The 15,337-nt window shown below is 33.8% G+C and overlaps 1 long non-coding RNA gene across 1 annotated transcript; it reads right to left on the bottom strand.

Moving 5' to 3' along the window:
* Positions 1-628: 628 nt before the first annotated feature.
* On the bottom strand, positions 629-2,889 carry LOC141376735 (uncharacterized). Its single transcript, XR_012387776.1, has 6 exons — positions 2,700-2,889; positions 2,457-2,656; positions 2,064-2,413; positions 1,521-2,020; positions 1,328-1,477; positions 629-1,278 (listed from the first exon to the last, which is right to left on the bottom strand). It is a non-coding gene; the product is annotated as an uncharacterized lncRNA (long non-coding RNA).
* Between the last annotated feature and the right edge of the window lie 12,448 nt (positions 2,890-15,337).

A 15,337-nucleotide genomic window follows, 5' to 3' on the forward strand; every position in this document is an offset into this window, starting at 1 on the left:
AGCCAGGAGATTCGGCCAGATCCTCCAAAAATCACAATCATTGTCTTTCTTTATATAAAACAATGATTTTTTCCCCCTCTGATAACTAATTGAGCTGTTTTCCCTGTGAGTCAAGAGCTGACTCATTTATTTTCCAGGAATTATGTCTGTTCCTGCAGAAGATGGTTATTAAAATGAGAGTAATTTATCAGCGAGGCATTAAAGCAGCATCTGCAGCAGGGCGTGAAGGTGAATCTGTTCACACACGATTATGATGACAATAAATGCACTTATGGGGTTATTACTGATGATTATTATGGGCCTATACTGTATGTGAATGGAGTACTTATAGCAATGATTTAACGGTTTGCATGAATCACATATTATGATGTTTGCTGATCTGATGTATCAGAGTTCTGCTGTTGTTTTGAATATCAACACGTTTGTGATGATGCTTCACTGTTTAGTAAACAAGCGAATAATAATATTGAGCAACATGGGTTTATTTTTCCACTAGTGAAAATTATAAAATGATTTTTTTTTGTTTGACTTTACTTTAAAAGCAAAGGGTTTATTAATTAATTGCTATAAAATCAGCGGTTTTACAAATTTTTAAAAAAAGCGATTAGTTGACTTTTCTTAAAGTAGATAAACCTGTTGCTTCTGAAGTGATTAGTTGACTTTTCTTAATAAAGTGAGTAAACCTGTTGCTTTTAAAGCGATTAGTTGACTTTACTTAATAAAGTGAGTAAACCTGTTGCTTTTAAAGTGATTAGTTGACTTTTCTTAATAAAGTGAGTAAACCTGTTGCTTTTAAAGTGATTAGTTAACTTTACTTAATAAAGTGAGTAAACCTGTTGCTTTTAAAGCGATTAGTTGACTTTACTTAATAAAGTGAGTAAACCTGTTGCTTTTAAAGCGATTAGTTGACTTTACTTAATAAAGTGAGTAAACCTGTTGCTTTTAAAGTGATTAGTTAACTTTACTTAATAAAGTGAGTAAACCTGTTGCTTTTAAAGCGATTAGTTGACTTTTCTTAATAAAGTGAGTAAACCTGTTGCTTTTAAAGTGATTAGTTAACTTTACTTAATAAAGTGAGTAAACCTGTTGCTTTTAAAGCGATTAGTTGACTTTACTTAATAAAGTGAGTAAACCTGTTGCTTTTAAAGCGATTAGTTGACTTAATAAAGTGAGTAAACCTGTTGCTTTTAAAGCGATTAGTTGACTTTACTTAATAAAGTGAGTAAACCTGTTGCTTTTAAAGCGATTAGTTGACTTTACTTAATAAAGTGAGTAAATCTGTTGCTTTTAAAGCGATTAGTTGACTTTACTTAATAATAAAGTAAACCTGTTGCTTTTAAAGCGATTAGTTGACTTTACTTAATAAAGTGAGTAAACCTGTTGCTTTTAAAGCGATTAGTTGACTTTACTTAATAAAGTGAGTAAACCTGTTGCTTTTAAAGCGATTAGTTGACTTTACTTAATAAAGTGAGTAAACCTGTTGCTTTTAAAGTGATTGGTTGAACTTAAAATGAGCAAACCTGTTGCTTTTAAAGTGATTAGTTGACTTTACTTAATAAAGTGAGTAAACCTGTTGCTTTTAAAGTGATTAGTTGACTTTACTTAATAAAGTGAGTAAACCTGTTGCTTCTAAAGCGATTAGTTGACTTTACTTAATAAAGTGAGTAAACCTGTTGCTTCTAAAGCGATTAGTTGACTTTACTTAATAAAGTGAGTAAACCTGTTGCTTTTAAAGCGATTAGTTAACTTTACTTAATAAAGTGAGTAAACCTGTTGCTTTTAAAGTGATTAGTTGACTTTTCTTAATAAAGTGAGTAAACCTGTTGCTTTTAAAGTGATTAGTTAACTTTACTTAATAAAGTGAGTAAACCTGTTGCTTCTAAAGCGATTAGTTGACTTTACTTAATAAAGTGAGTAAACCTGTTGCTTTTAAAGTGATTAGTTAACTTTACTTAATAAAGTGAGTAAACCTGTTGCTTTTAAAGCGATTAGTTGACTTTACTTAATAAAGTGAGTAAACCTGTTGCTTTTAAAGTGATTGGTTGAACTTAAAATGAGCAAACCTGTTGCTTTTAAAGTGATTAGTTGACTTTACTTAATAAAGTGAGTAAACCTGTTGCTTTTAAAGCGATTAGTTGACTTTACTTAATAAAGTGAGTAAACCTGTTGCTTTTAAAGCGATTAGTTGACTTTACTTAATAAAGTGAGTAAACCTGTTGCTTTTAAAGCGATTAGTTGACTTTACTTAATAAAGTGAGTAAACCTGTTGCTTTTAAAGCGATTAGTTGACTTTACTTAATAAAGTGAGTAAATCTGTTGCTTTTAAAGCGATTAGTTGACTTTACTTAATAAAGTGAGTAAACCTGTTGCTTTTAAAGCGATTAGTTGACTTTACTTAATAAAGTGAGTAAACCTGTTGCTTTTAAAGTGATTGGTTGAACTTAAAATGAGCAAACCTGTTGCTTTTAAAGTGATTAGTTGACTTTACTTAATAAAGTGAGTAAACCTGTTGCTTTTAAAGTGATTAGTTGACTTTACTTAATAAAGTGAGTAAACCTGTTGCTTTTAAAGCGATTAGTTGACTTTACTTAATAAAGTGAGTAAACCTGTTGCTTTTAAAGTGATTAGTTGACTTTACTTAATAAAGTGAGTAAACCTGTTGCTTTTAAAGTGATTGGTTGAACTTAAAGTGAGTAAACCTGTTGCTTTTAAAGCGATTAGTTGACTTTACTTAATAAAGTGAGTAAACCTGTTGCTTTTAAAGCGATTAGTTGACTTTACTTAATAAAGTGAGTAAACCTGTTGCTTTTAAAGCGATTAGTTGACTTTACTTAATAAAGTGAGTAAACCTGTTGCTTCTAAAGCGATTAGTTGACTTTACTCAATAAAGTGAGTAAACCTGTTGCTTTTAAAGCGATTAGTTGACTTTACTTAATAAAATGAGCAAACCTGTTGCTTTTAAAGCGATTAGTTGACTTTACTTAATAAAATGAGCAAACCTGTTGCTTTTAAAGCGATTAGTTGACTTTACTTAATAAAGTGAGTAAACCTGTTGCTTTTAAAGCGATTAGTCGACTACTTAATAAAGTGAGTAAACCTGTTGCTTTTAAAGCGATTAGTTGACTTTACTTAATAAAGTGAGTAAACCTGTTGCTTTTAAAGCGATTAGTTGACTTTACTTAATAAAGTGAGTAAACCTGTTGCTTTTAAAGCGATTAGTTGACTTTACTTAATAAAGTGAGTAAACCCGTTGCTTTTAAAGTGATTAGTTGACTTTACTTAATAAAGTGAGTAAACCTGTTGCTTTTAAAGCGATTAGTTGACTTTACTTAATAAAGTGAGTAAACCTGTTGCTTTTAAAGCGATTAGTTGACTTTACTTAATAAAGTGAGTAAACCTGTTGCTTCTAAAGCGATTAGTTGACTTTACTTAATAAAATGAGTAAACCTGTTGCTTTTAAAGCGATTAGTTGACTTTACTTAATAAAATGAGTAAACCTGTTGCTTTTAAAGCGATTAGTTGACTTTACTTAATAAAGTGAGTAAACCTGTTGCTTCTAAAGCTATTAGTTGACTTTACTTAATAAAGTGAGTAAACCTGTTGCTTTTAAAGCGATTAGTTGACTTAATAAAGTGAGTAAACCTGTTGCTTGTAAAGCGATTAGTTGACTTTACTTAATAAAGTGAGTAAACCTGTTGCTTTTAAAGCGATTAGTTGACTTTACTTAATAAAGTGAGTAAACCTGTTGCTTTTAAAGCGATTAGTTGACTTTACTTAATAAAGTGAGTAAACCCGTTGCTTTTAAAGCGATTAGTTGACTTTACTTAATAAAGTGAGTAAATCTGTTGCTTTTAAAGCGATTAGTTGACTTTACTTAATAAAATGAGCAAACCTGTTGCTTTTAAAGCGATTAGTTGACTTTACTTAATAAAGTGAGTAAACCTGTTGCTTTTAAAGCGATTAGTCGACTACTTAATAAAGTGAGTAAACCTGTTGCTTTTAAAGCGATTAGTTGACTTTACTTAATAAAATGAGCAAACCTGTTGCTTCTAAAGCGATTAGTTTACTTTACTTAATAAAATGAGCAAACCTGTTGCTTTTAAAGCGATTAGTTGACTTTACTTAATAAAGTGAGTAAACCTGTTGCTTTTAAAGCGATTAGTTGACTTTACTTAATAAAGTGAGTAAACCTGTTGCTTTTAAAGCGATTAGTTGACTTTACTTAATAAAGTGAGTAAACCTGTTGCTTTTAAAGCGATTAGTTGACTTAATAAAGTGAGTAAACCTGTTGCTTGTAAAGCGATTAGTTGACTTTACTTAATAAAGTGAGTAAACCTGTTGCTTTTAAAGCGATTAGTTGACTTTACTTAATAAAGTGAGTAAACCTGTTGCTTTTAAAGCGATTAGTTGACTTTACTTAATAAAGTGAGTAAACCCGTTGCTTTTAAAGCGATTAGTTGACTTTACTTAATAAAGTGAGTAAATCTGTTGCTTTTAAAGCGATTAGTTGACTTTACTTAATAAAGTGAGTAAACCTGTTGCTTTTAAAGCGATTAGTTGACTTTACTTAATAAAATGAGTAAACCTGTTGCTTTTAAAGCGATTAGTTGACTTTACTTAATAAAGTGAGTAAACCTGTTGCTTCTAAAGCGATTAGTTGACTTTACTTAATAAAGTGAGTAAACCTGTTGCTTTTAAAGCGATTAGTTGACTTAATAAAGTGAGTAAACCTGTTGCTTGTAAAGCGATTAGTTGACTTTACTTAATAAAGTGAGTAAACCTGTTGCTTTTAAAGCGATTAGTTGACTTTACTTAATAAAGTGAGTAAACCTGTTGCTTTTAAAGCGATTAGTTGACTTTTCTTAATAAAGTGAGTAAACACGTTGCTTTTAAAGCGATTAGTTGACTTTACTTAATAAAGTGAGTAAACCCGTTGCTTTTAAAGCGATTAGTTGACTTTACTTAATAAAGTGAGTAAATCTGTTGCTTTTAAAGCGATTAGTTGACTTTACTTAATAAAGTGAGTAAACCTGTTGCTTTTAAAGCGATTAGTTGACTTTACTTAATAAAATGAGTAAACCTGTTGCTTTTAAAGCGATTAGTTGACTTTACTTAATAAAGTGAGTAAACCTGTTGCTTTTAAAGCGATTAGTTGACTTTACTTAATAAAGTGAGTAAATCTGTTGCTTTTAAAGCGATTAGTTGACTTTACTTAATAAAGTGAGTAAACCTGTTGCTTCTAAAGCGATTAGTTGACTTTACTTAATAAAGTGAGTAAATCTGTTGCTTCTAAAGCGATTAGTTGACTTAATAAAGTGAGTAACCCTGTTGCTTTTAAAGCGATTAGTTGACTTTACTTAATAAAGTGAGTAAACTTGTTGCTTCTAAAGCGATTAGTTGACTTTACTTAATAAAGTGAGTAAACCTGTTGCTTCTAAAGCGATTAGTTGACTTTACTTAATAAAGTGAGTAAACCTGTTGCTTTTAAAGTGATTTGTAAAATAAATTAATTTACTCACTTTTTGAAGTCGCATTTTAAACACTTTTTGCAGGTCAGGTAAATGTGTTTTCTTGCAGTCAGAACATAAAGAGCGAGCCTCCGTTTGGAGCGATTAGAGGAAAGTCAGATTTATCAGTGATAATTGAGATGTCACAGGGAGTGGAGGCCTGGTTCTGCTTGGCTTCACAATCATACTGGATCTGTTATTTGTTTTTCCATCTGTTCGGAATAAAAGAGGGAGGCTCTGTTGCCTCTCAGACAGTGTGATGTCACTTCTGGAGAACTGTGGAGAACCCAGGATGGGCTTTTTCCTACTGTATTGTACTGTACTGTAGTTAAACACTGAGTTTATCAGGCTTATCTACAAGCAGACCGGCTGATATGAGGATTGATTCATTGTGTCTTGGCTCAGCAGTTGGACATTTCTCAAGTGTGTCAAGAGAGAGAACATCTAGTAGTATGAATCAGAAATTATAGTCGTGTTGATCTCCACATTTATTCTAACATATAGATAAAGATACACTGCTTATAAACTTTTAGTTTGGGGTCAGACCTAATTCATTAAATCATAAAAGCTCATTTCCTCCAGAAGGATTGTGTAAATAAAATAAGCGATATGTATTTGTTTATTTTACACTTTTTTGGATTCTCTGTCCTCTCTGGATGGAATCAGCTTTAATTATTGAATGATTTTTTTAAACTCCTGATGAAAATGTAGATTTTCTTTCTGTTTTTCAGAAAAAACGTCAGTGTTTTGACATAAAATGTTTTAGAAGATATACTGTGATTTTAAATAGGGAAAAATAATACACCTAAATTCATTTGTAAAATTATTTATAAAGATGAGGAAAAAGAGAACCAAAAAATATTACATTTTGTAAAAAAAGTGTGTTTGTACCTGCTGTTTTTATCTTTTACACCTGTGCAAAGGCAAACGTAAAGTTTATTTCAGTTAAATAAAAGTAAAATCATCCACTTTTAAATGTCGTGTTTTTGATTACAGCTAAAAAGAAATACGCTTTTTTATAGACCAACTCTAGGGATGTAAACAATCGCAACGCATTTCCTGGTTTTTTATTTATTTCTGAAGCTTAAGAGAATCCAAAAAGGCCCACATATTGATATATAATAATCAGGGCTTTACATTAACACCCGCCAACCCTCCAAATGTGGGTAGATTTCAGCTTTGGCGGGTTAGACAGCCTCTTACACTAGCCACTTTGGCAGGTTGGAAATCATTTTTACATTGTAGTTTACTTAAAGCAGAGTTGGACTCGACAATAAGGATGGCCCAATATACGTGCAAATGTGATCTTAGAATCGAGAAACAGCACGACTGAGAACAATAACTGTTCGCGCGAGACAAAGCAGGTGAATACCGTATGAGAGGATGATTACTCGCGCGCACAGGTGATGTGATGTGCGCGACTGTTAAAGCAAGTGCTCACTCCCGTTTACTTGCGCTATTTTCTGTTCACTTGCGATCGGTTCTCTTTGAAAAAGACTAGACAAAAAACGATGCTCGTGTACCCACAGTCCTGCTGCTGTTAAGAGCTCAAGATTGAAAAATATATTTATTTGTAAGCAACAGCAGCAGTCACTGCGGTTTTATTCAGGTCACTTTATACTTCAGTTTCTCATCAAATCTTCTGACCAATTAAATGCTCTCTGACAAGCCCTGCCCCCTTCTTCTCATTGGCAAATGGAGGATTTTTGGCTAGTGTTCTGTTTTCTTTGACCCTCGGTCCCTTACACTGGGTAGGACAAACTTTTTATTCAGTAAGAAAAGATGCGCATAAACTGCGATGGAAACACTTTTACCGCACAAACTCCAGCATGCGCATTAAAAAAGGTCATGTGATTTTGTTAAATGAGATCATGGGATGCTTAAAATGTGTGTGAATGGATAAAACGTCAGGCTGAGCACATTTTAAAACATATGAAATGTTATTTTGGTCATTATAAAACGCCTTACCATTTCATTATTAATGTTATTATATTCAATCAAGAGCGCCTTTGCTCCACGTCTGACTCCTTCAAACGCCACTGTGCGCTCACTGCTTGTCAGGATTGTCTCCTGAGGCGCATTCATTGAGAAAAGATTGATGCAGCTTCTCCTACTGCAGCAAATGCAGCTTTTACTGTTGATATTTGGCGCCAGTTAATCAGGAAGTGACGATTTTGTTCGCTTTGACTCGTTGGATGGAAACAATGCTTCATTCGCACAACTTTTATGTGATAATCCAGTTTTGCGCATGAAATTTATTCGCAATTTTGATGGAAACATAGCTACTGGCAGAGCTGTAATAAAATGCTATTGCTTTTTTTTTTTTAAAGGGGAGGAGCTACTGTGAGTCCCGCCCTCTCTCTCCATGATTAGTTGAAATTATGTCAAGCATCAACTAAAAATGCACAAAGCACTTCACAAGACCTTTAAATTCTAATATCATTTCACAATAGTCAACATTTGCTGCAGTTGTTGATCAAATAAACATGAAATGTGATGCCCTGTGCATCGCAGTGTTTACAGAGGTGAAATGTGCTGACTTCAGTTTCTTTTTTCTGCTCTGTTTCAGATCCGTCATCGGCTCAGATGTGATGGGAATCTTCAGCATCTGCTCACACACAGTCACATTTGTCTGGTAAAGATCATGCAGTTTCATCAAATAAACCTTGGCTCTCTCTCACATGAACGCATTCGCTCTGGATCGCATTATTGAGGGATCCGTACAGTAAATAAAATCTGCGCTGATTTACAGAGCCTGAATTTATTGCTGAAGTGCCGTCGATGTCACTCAGCGCAGAAATTCGGGACTGTAAAGTCTGTCCAGCTGTGAATGAAGGAGATTCACGTGTTATCACCCTCTGTCTGACGTTTAAAGCACTGATTAGGGTTGCCAGGTTGTCAAAACAAAACTAGCCCAACGGCCAGTCAATGCTAACCCGATAATATACAGCATTACATAGCCTACAGCATGTTTAAACGGGGTGTCGCCATCAACAGTCATTCGTTCATTTTCCTTCAGCTTAGTCTCTTATTTATCAGCGGGATGAACCGCCAACTACACCAGCGACAATCCAGTCGTGGGAAACACCCATACACACTCATTCACACTCATACACTATGGCCAATCTAGTTTCTCTAATAGCGCATGTGTTTGGACTGCGGGGGAAACCCACGCCAACACGGGGAAAACATGCAAACTCCACACGGAAACGCTAACTGAACCAGCAGGGACACGAACCAGTGAACTTCTTGCTGAGAGGCTAAACACTTGAGCCACCGTGCCGTCATTGGCATCAACAATCGGAGTCAATGCTTGGCCAATAATATCATAATACACTTATTTTACATCACTGATGAAACTTGCATCTGAAACTTTGTGTCGCCCTGAGCGACATAGTGTCGACAGCCAATCAAATCCATCAGGTTTGGCTAACATCTGCATGGGTATATTTACATAAAGTGATCTGATTGGCTGATGGATGCATTGCTGCATAAAAAGTTGAACGTTATTCAGCTTCTGAAGCAAACAATGGACTTAACGTGACTCTTCAGAACCACTATTCAGTTTGCCAACACTTTTAACCTTGTGCAAAGGTAAATGTAAAGTATATTACAGTATATTATAATCATTTACTTTAGTTACTTAAAGGTTCACGAACCTCTCGAGTACTTTAGATATATATATATATAACAGATTTGTGTGTGTTGATCATAATTTAAGACCATGTTAGAACCTGACAGCTTTAATTGTAGGGTCAACTGTATAATGTTGAGCTGTTGTCAGCTAATTTCAGCTTCCGGGTTTAAAATGATTTTTGGGGTGGATCAAAATCTGTGACGTAGCACAAAACTGCAAAGATGACGCGTCGGTTTCTCATTATTGTTTATAGCGGAGTTTTCTTATCCTATGAGATGAGCCGGCTTCTTAATTATTCATGACTGCGTGTGCTTCCAGAAGGCAAAGCAGATCTGCCAGTGCCAAGCTGTGAGATCCTATGTTGATGACTGGGTGAGATCGCGTCCACGGACCCACGGCACACAGTATTTAGCTGTTCATGAAGGGTCGTATGTGTTTGTTTCCATGATCCACGGGGTTTATTGCATGTTTTTCTCCGCGATGCTGTCACGGCCGATACAGCAAAGCTGTGTGTGTGCAGCAAGCATTTCTGTCGGGAGAGCAGTACGAGAATTGGAGAATGGCGGACCTGGTCTTTTATCAGGAGTTCGATCACATTTAGACAGGCTAATGGTTGGAATAGACAGGGCAGGAGACCTGCTGCACTTAGTCTGCATTCAGACCCGGGGATTGAGGGAGAAGTCCTCATTAAGTGTTTATATGAACACCATTATCTTTATAATGATATAAATTGTGGTTATATAATATAATAATATAATAATAATAGTGATTATATAATAATAATTCTGACTTTAACTATATATATATATATATATATATATATATATATATATATATATATATATATATATATATATATATATATATATATAAATATATATATATATATATATATATATATATATATATATATATATATATATATATACATACATACATTGTTTGACAGCTCTAATGTATCTAACCCCTATGCTGTATGTGAAAGGCTTGTTTTTTGCTGATCTGATCAAGTGTTTGAGGTCCTCATTGGCTGTAATCCAGTGTGGTTGTCGTCGTCGGTCAGCGTGAAAACGTTCACAGTTTTGCTGATCTTTTCAGCCGAGCTCAAAACCCAGAAAGAAAGAAAAGAAGCTGCTCTCCATGCTCTCGCACTAATGCCGTCTTTCATCTCTGCGGTCTCTGCCATCCCAGACGCATCTCCATGGCAGAGCGCAGAAAAAAAAAGTGAGTGTGATGTCATCGCCGGACAGCTTTATTTTGCTGGAAGACGAGGACTGTGGGAGCGCAGGATTTCTGGCAGGTCAGAGGAACCCGAGAGGAGGATGCTACTGTACGCCATTGTGCCTCCGCTGTACCTGCAGTCAATGCGCCTCTGAAGGTTACAGTTTGCATGACAAAAGAAGTCTGACTGGAGCAAAGGCGCGCTCTTAAACGCAGGTTGACCGCAGAGCATGAGAGTCCTGCGGTGTGAAACTCTGCCCGCTCGCCCAATTCTGAGTTTGGGGGTTTCTTGTGCTCACTTGTTTTTGAAATAACTGGAATGGAGCTTTGTTGCTTGTTTGTTTGTTTGTTTGTTTGTTTGTTTGTTTGTGAGGTGCTGAGAGAACTATTACATGAAAAATAGAGATGAAAAGACACAGTAGGGTCTGGTTGGTTTGATGCTTTATTTTTTGTTTTTGTTTTTGCTTTGTTCTGTGTGTTTTGTTTATTTTTTTTTGTTTTGTGTTTTGGTATTTTGTGATTTTTTTTTTCTGTGATTGTTTTTTTTTTGTTTTTGTTTTGTTTGGTGTTATGGGGTTTTTGTTTTGTTTTGTGTTTTTTTTGTTTATTTCTTTGGGATTTTTGTTTTGTTTTGTTTTTGCTTTGTGTCTTTTGTTTTTTTTTTGTGTTTTGGGATTTTTGTTTAGTTTTTCTGTCTTTTGTTTTGTTGTTTTTTATATTTTGAGTTTTGTGTTTTTAGTTTTTAGTTTTGTTTTTGTGTTTTTTATTGTTTTGTTTAGTTTATGTATTTTTTTATTTTTTGTTCTTTTGTAACAAAAATCACAAATCAAAAAATTTCAAATTTTTTTTTTTTCAACATTTCATTTAATATTTTTCACAATCTTGTTTTTGGTGTATTAATTTTAGAACTCAACATCTTAAGTTTTTTTAAAACATTAATTTAAACTTCATTCAGTTGTTTCTTCGTTTATTGGAAAAATGACGATTTACAAAATTTTATGTTTTTAGTTTTTTTTCCATCCCCTGTTTTTATTAACATTTTATTTTTTTGCAAACATATTATCTTAGTTGTACTCATTTTAGCATTTTGATCTTAATTTAAAAGCAAAAAAAAAAAGAAATTAATCCATTCCTTTTTTTATTTGTTCGTTCATTTGTTAGATGCTAAGAAAAAAACATACATTGATGAATCATTCAGAATCGGATCTGAAATCGTACGCATTTAGACATGAGATGAAAATAGATGGGGTTTAGAGGAGCTTGGAGAAATGTCTGGATTAATAATTCAAAAGATCTATAACACATGCATTTAGAAAAATGATGAAAAATTCAGTTTGATAGACTGAATTAATAGCACTTTTCAAGTTATTTAGCTTTTTTTATAATTATATTGATGTGAAATTATTTTGTAAAACTGTAATGTTGTTTGAATATATATATATATATATATATATATATATATATATATATATATATATATATATATATATATACTGCACGCTCACAGGGCTCAGCATAAATGAGTACACCTTCTTCATATTTATCGGTTTCTCTGAGTAAATGTTGAGAAATGAAAATATTTTGGTGCATTTAACCATATTAAATTAGTTTAGTCAGCAAACATAATTAGAAATAAAAATACATAATACATTTAAATGCAAACGAGTCAATGAGTGCAAAAAAAACTACTAAATTTCAACTAAATTTTCTAAATTTTTGTTTTTCTTGATACTTTTTCTCTTTTACTTTTTAGTAACATTTTTATTTAATATAATGTTAATTTGTACATATTGTCGCATTATGATTTTTAAGTTTGACTAATAAAATGTATATGCTATCTTTCAGGGGTGCTATTTAATTTAATTTAATTTAATTTAATTTAATTTTCACAGACTTTACATCACTTTCAGTTTGAGTGTGTGTGTGGCCTACAAGTATCATGCACAGTTCTCTTTACTCTTTTCCTCTGCCTATGTCAGGTATTGAAAAGCAGTAGTGTTTCTCAAATTAATCAGTATGAAAAACTCTCATTTCCACCTGTTTCAAACACACCCCAGCCTCATCTGTACTAGATAGAACACAACTGCAGGGAGATCTTTAATCCAGCAGCGCTTTAAAGTGTGTGTATACGTGCTCGGATCAGCTCTTGAACATCTGTATGTGCCTGCAGTTGTTTGTAATAGTGATGGTGTAAGGAGAGACACCCTTTTTCTCTTTCTGACCTCTTCCTTCTCTGTCCATCTGGTTTGTGTTTGTTTGGCTATGTCTGGACTCTTCAAACTTCTGCTTTGGGGTCCAGATGTCCTCTATGGGTCATGTGTGTGTGTGATGAGGAAACTCATGATGATCCCTGGAGATCATTGTCTTTTTAACCAATTTGGGTTTAAATAACTCAGTATTTCCTAGAGTGTAACAATACATTTTTCATGTAGCCAGATGAAAGTATTTTTAAAGCCTCCCATTGAACGTTTTTGGTTTGATTTTGTTTGTTTTGGCTTGGTTTGGTAAGGTTTGGTTTGTAATGGTAATCTACCATAACTATGTTCTAAAGAGAGCTCAGGGTATCCTATGCACCCCGGACCATCCATTGTACTCTGTATTTCAGCTGTTGCCATCAGGACGTCGTTTTAATGTTCCTATTTGCAGGACAAAAAGAACCAGAAATTATTTTATTATGTTGGTCATTAAATGAGTCCAGAGGGGAGGGGGATGTATCTACAAACTGATGTATGGATGTTGTGTGGTAATATTTTATTAATGTGTACATGGAACTTTGTCTGTATTATGGCACCTTGTTGCAATTTTAGTTTCCCTAACGGGATAATAAAGCTGAGTCTGAGTCTGAGGTTTGGTTTGGTTTGGTTTTGTTTGTTTTGGTTTGGTTTTGTTTGGTTGGATTTGTTGTCAGTTGGTTTGGCCTTGTTTTGGGGTTTTGTTAGGGCTTTTTTGTTTTTGGATTTTGTTTGCTTTCAGTTGGTTTTGGTTGGTTTGGATTTGATTGGTTGCGTTTTGTTTTTAGGTTTTGTCATGTTCTGGGGTCCGTTCTTCGTACCTCGCTTAAATGATCTAAGATTATTTGGCAGATCCTGGATCTTTTATTCTTGATAACTGATCTCTCGCTAATTTGGTTCTTCAAACAAGTTCGCGAATCAGATTAGAATGTCTGGATGAACTGATCTGAGATCGCTGCGTGTGTTGTGAAGGACAGATCTATCGATCCTCGAAATCATGATCAGCAATGCAACGATTGGCTGACGGCACAGCAGCGTAATGACATCATCTGATTAATATTCAATTATCCATGTGAGCAAAATTACATCAAATTAGCAGTAAACGGTGCGTTAAATATGACACGCAAGAACTTTCCACATTTGTTGTGAGCTGCAGGCTTTACACTTTCATTTGTCAAGACAAGAGTATTCATCATGTATTTAAATGCAAATCAATGTATTTAGTTCTACGTTTAGAAAAGATTTTCTTTATAATAGTAGCCGTTTTTTAATCGGTGTAAAGAATAACTGAATGTTTACAAAAGCATTTTCATATTGGTAAAGGCGTCTGCAACTTTTGTGAAGCATCAAATCACTGGCATATTAACTATCAAAATATGTTTATGACTGCATAAATGTATTATTGCTTAAAAAAAAATCACATATTGTACATTTCTATTATACACAATTTGTTCTAAAGCGATCTAAAAAGTTCATTTCAATAAGTTTTCTCTTTGCACCAGATGGCAGTCTTTGTACTTTCATTTCGAGGGTGCAGATTGCATACGTTTTATTAATATGTATAACTTTATTTATTTTATTAATGACTATAACTTTATATATATATTTAAAAATTATGTATTATTTTCCAAGTGTATATGACTACTACTGTAAGAAAATATCAGAATTCGGTACATACTTTCTGTATTATCTTTGCTTGAACTGAGCCGATCTAATCCTGTTTATATGAATTAAACCTGCTCCCGATCAGGTTTGACCTAGCAGAACTGTTGCCATGACAACAACTCTCGGATCAGCTTTGAAGAACGAAACGATCCTGGATCGTGTCAAATCGTCAATATCCAAATCCAGCTAACTGAGTAATCCACGTACGAAGAACTGACCCCAGGGTTTGGTTTTTGTTGGTTGTTTTTGGACTTTGGTTTGGGTTTGGTTTGATCTTGTTTTGGGGTTTTGTTTTGAGTTTTGGTTTGGTTTGTGCTTGTTTTTGTTTTGGTGTTTTGTTTTGGGTTTGTTTTGGATTTGTTTTTGGGTTTGATTTTGGTTGGGTTTGGTTTGGGCTTGTTTTTGGGTTTTGTTTTAGATCGGTTGGTTTGATTTTCAGTTGGTTTGGATTTGTTTTGGTTTGGTTTTGGTGTTTTTGCTTTGGGTTTGGTTTTGTTTTTGGGTTGTTTTGGGGTTTTGTTTTGGATTTAGTTTGTTTTTTTCTTGGTTTTGTTTTAGTTTGGTTGGTTTAGTTTTGGTTTGGTTGGTTTAATTTGGTTTTTAGTTGGTTTGGCTTTGTTTTTGGGTCTTGTTTTTGGCTTGTTTTTGTTTAGTGTTTTGTTTTGGGTTTGGGTTTGTTTTGGGGTTTGATTTTGGTTGGTTTTGTTTTTGCATTTGGTTTGATTTGGACTTGTTTTTGGGTATTGTTTTGGGTTTGGTTTGGTTTAGGCTTGCTTTTGTTTTGGGGATTTGGTTTTGGTTGGTTTTGTTTTGGGTTTTGTTTTGTTTTTTGTTTTTGTTTTGTTTATAAAATGCTGGGAAAAAACATACATGGAAGGTTTGTTTTGATATAATCTGAAATATGCATCTAGAAATTTGATGAAAATAGGTAGGGCTTCTATTTTTTCTGTGTTTGTTTGTGTGTGGTGAGGAAGCTCATAATGATAATCCCTGGAGATCAAGCCTTATAATTAGCACCACGAGTGGCTATTCAGTGAACTGCAATGGTATCTTTTTTTGTTTTATTTTTGTTGTTT

The sequence above is a fragment of the Danio rerio genome, chromosome 12 (genome assembly GCF_049306965.1).
Source record: "Danio rerio strain Tuebingen ecotype United States chromosome 12, GRCz12tu, whole genome shotgun sequence".
Classification (NCBI taxonomy): Eukaryota; Metazoa; Chordata; class Actinopteri; order Cypriniformes; family Danionidae; genus Danio; species Danio rerio.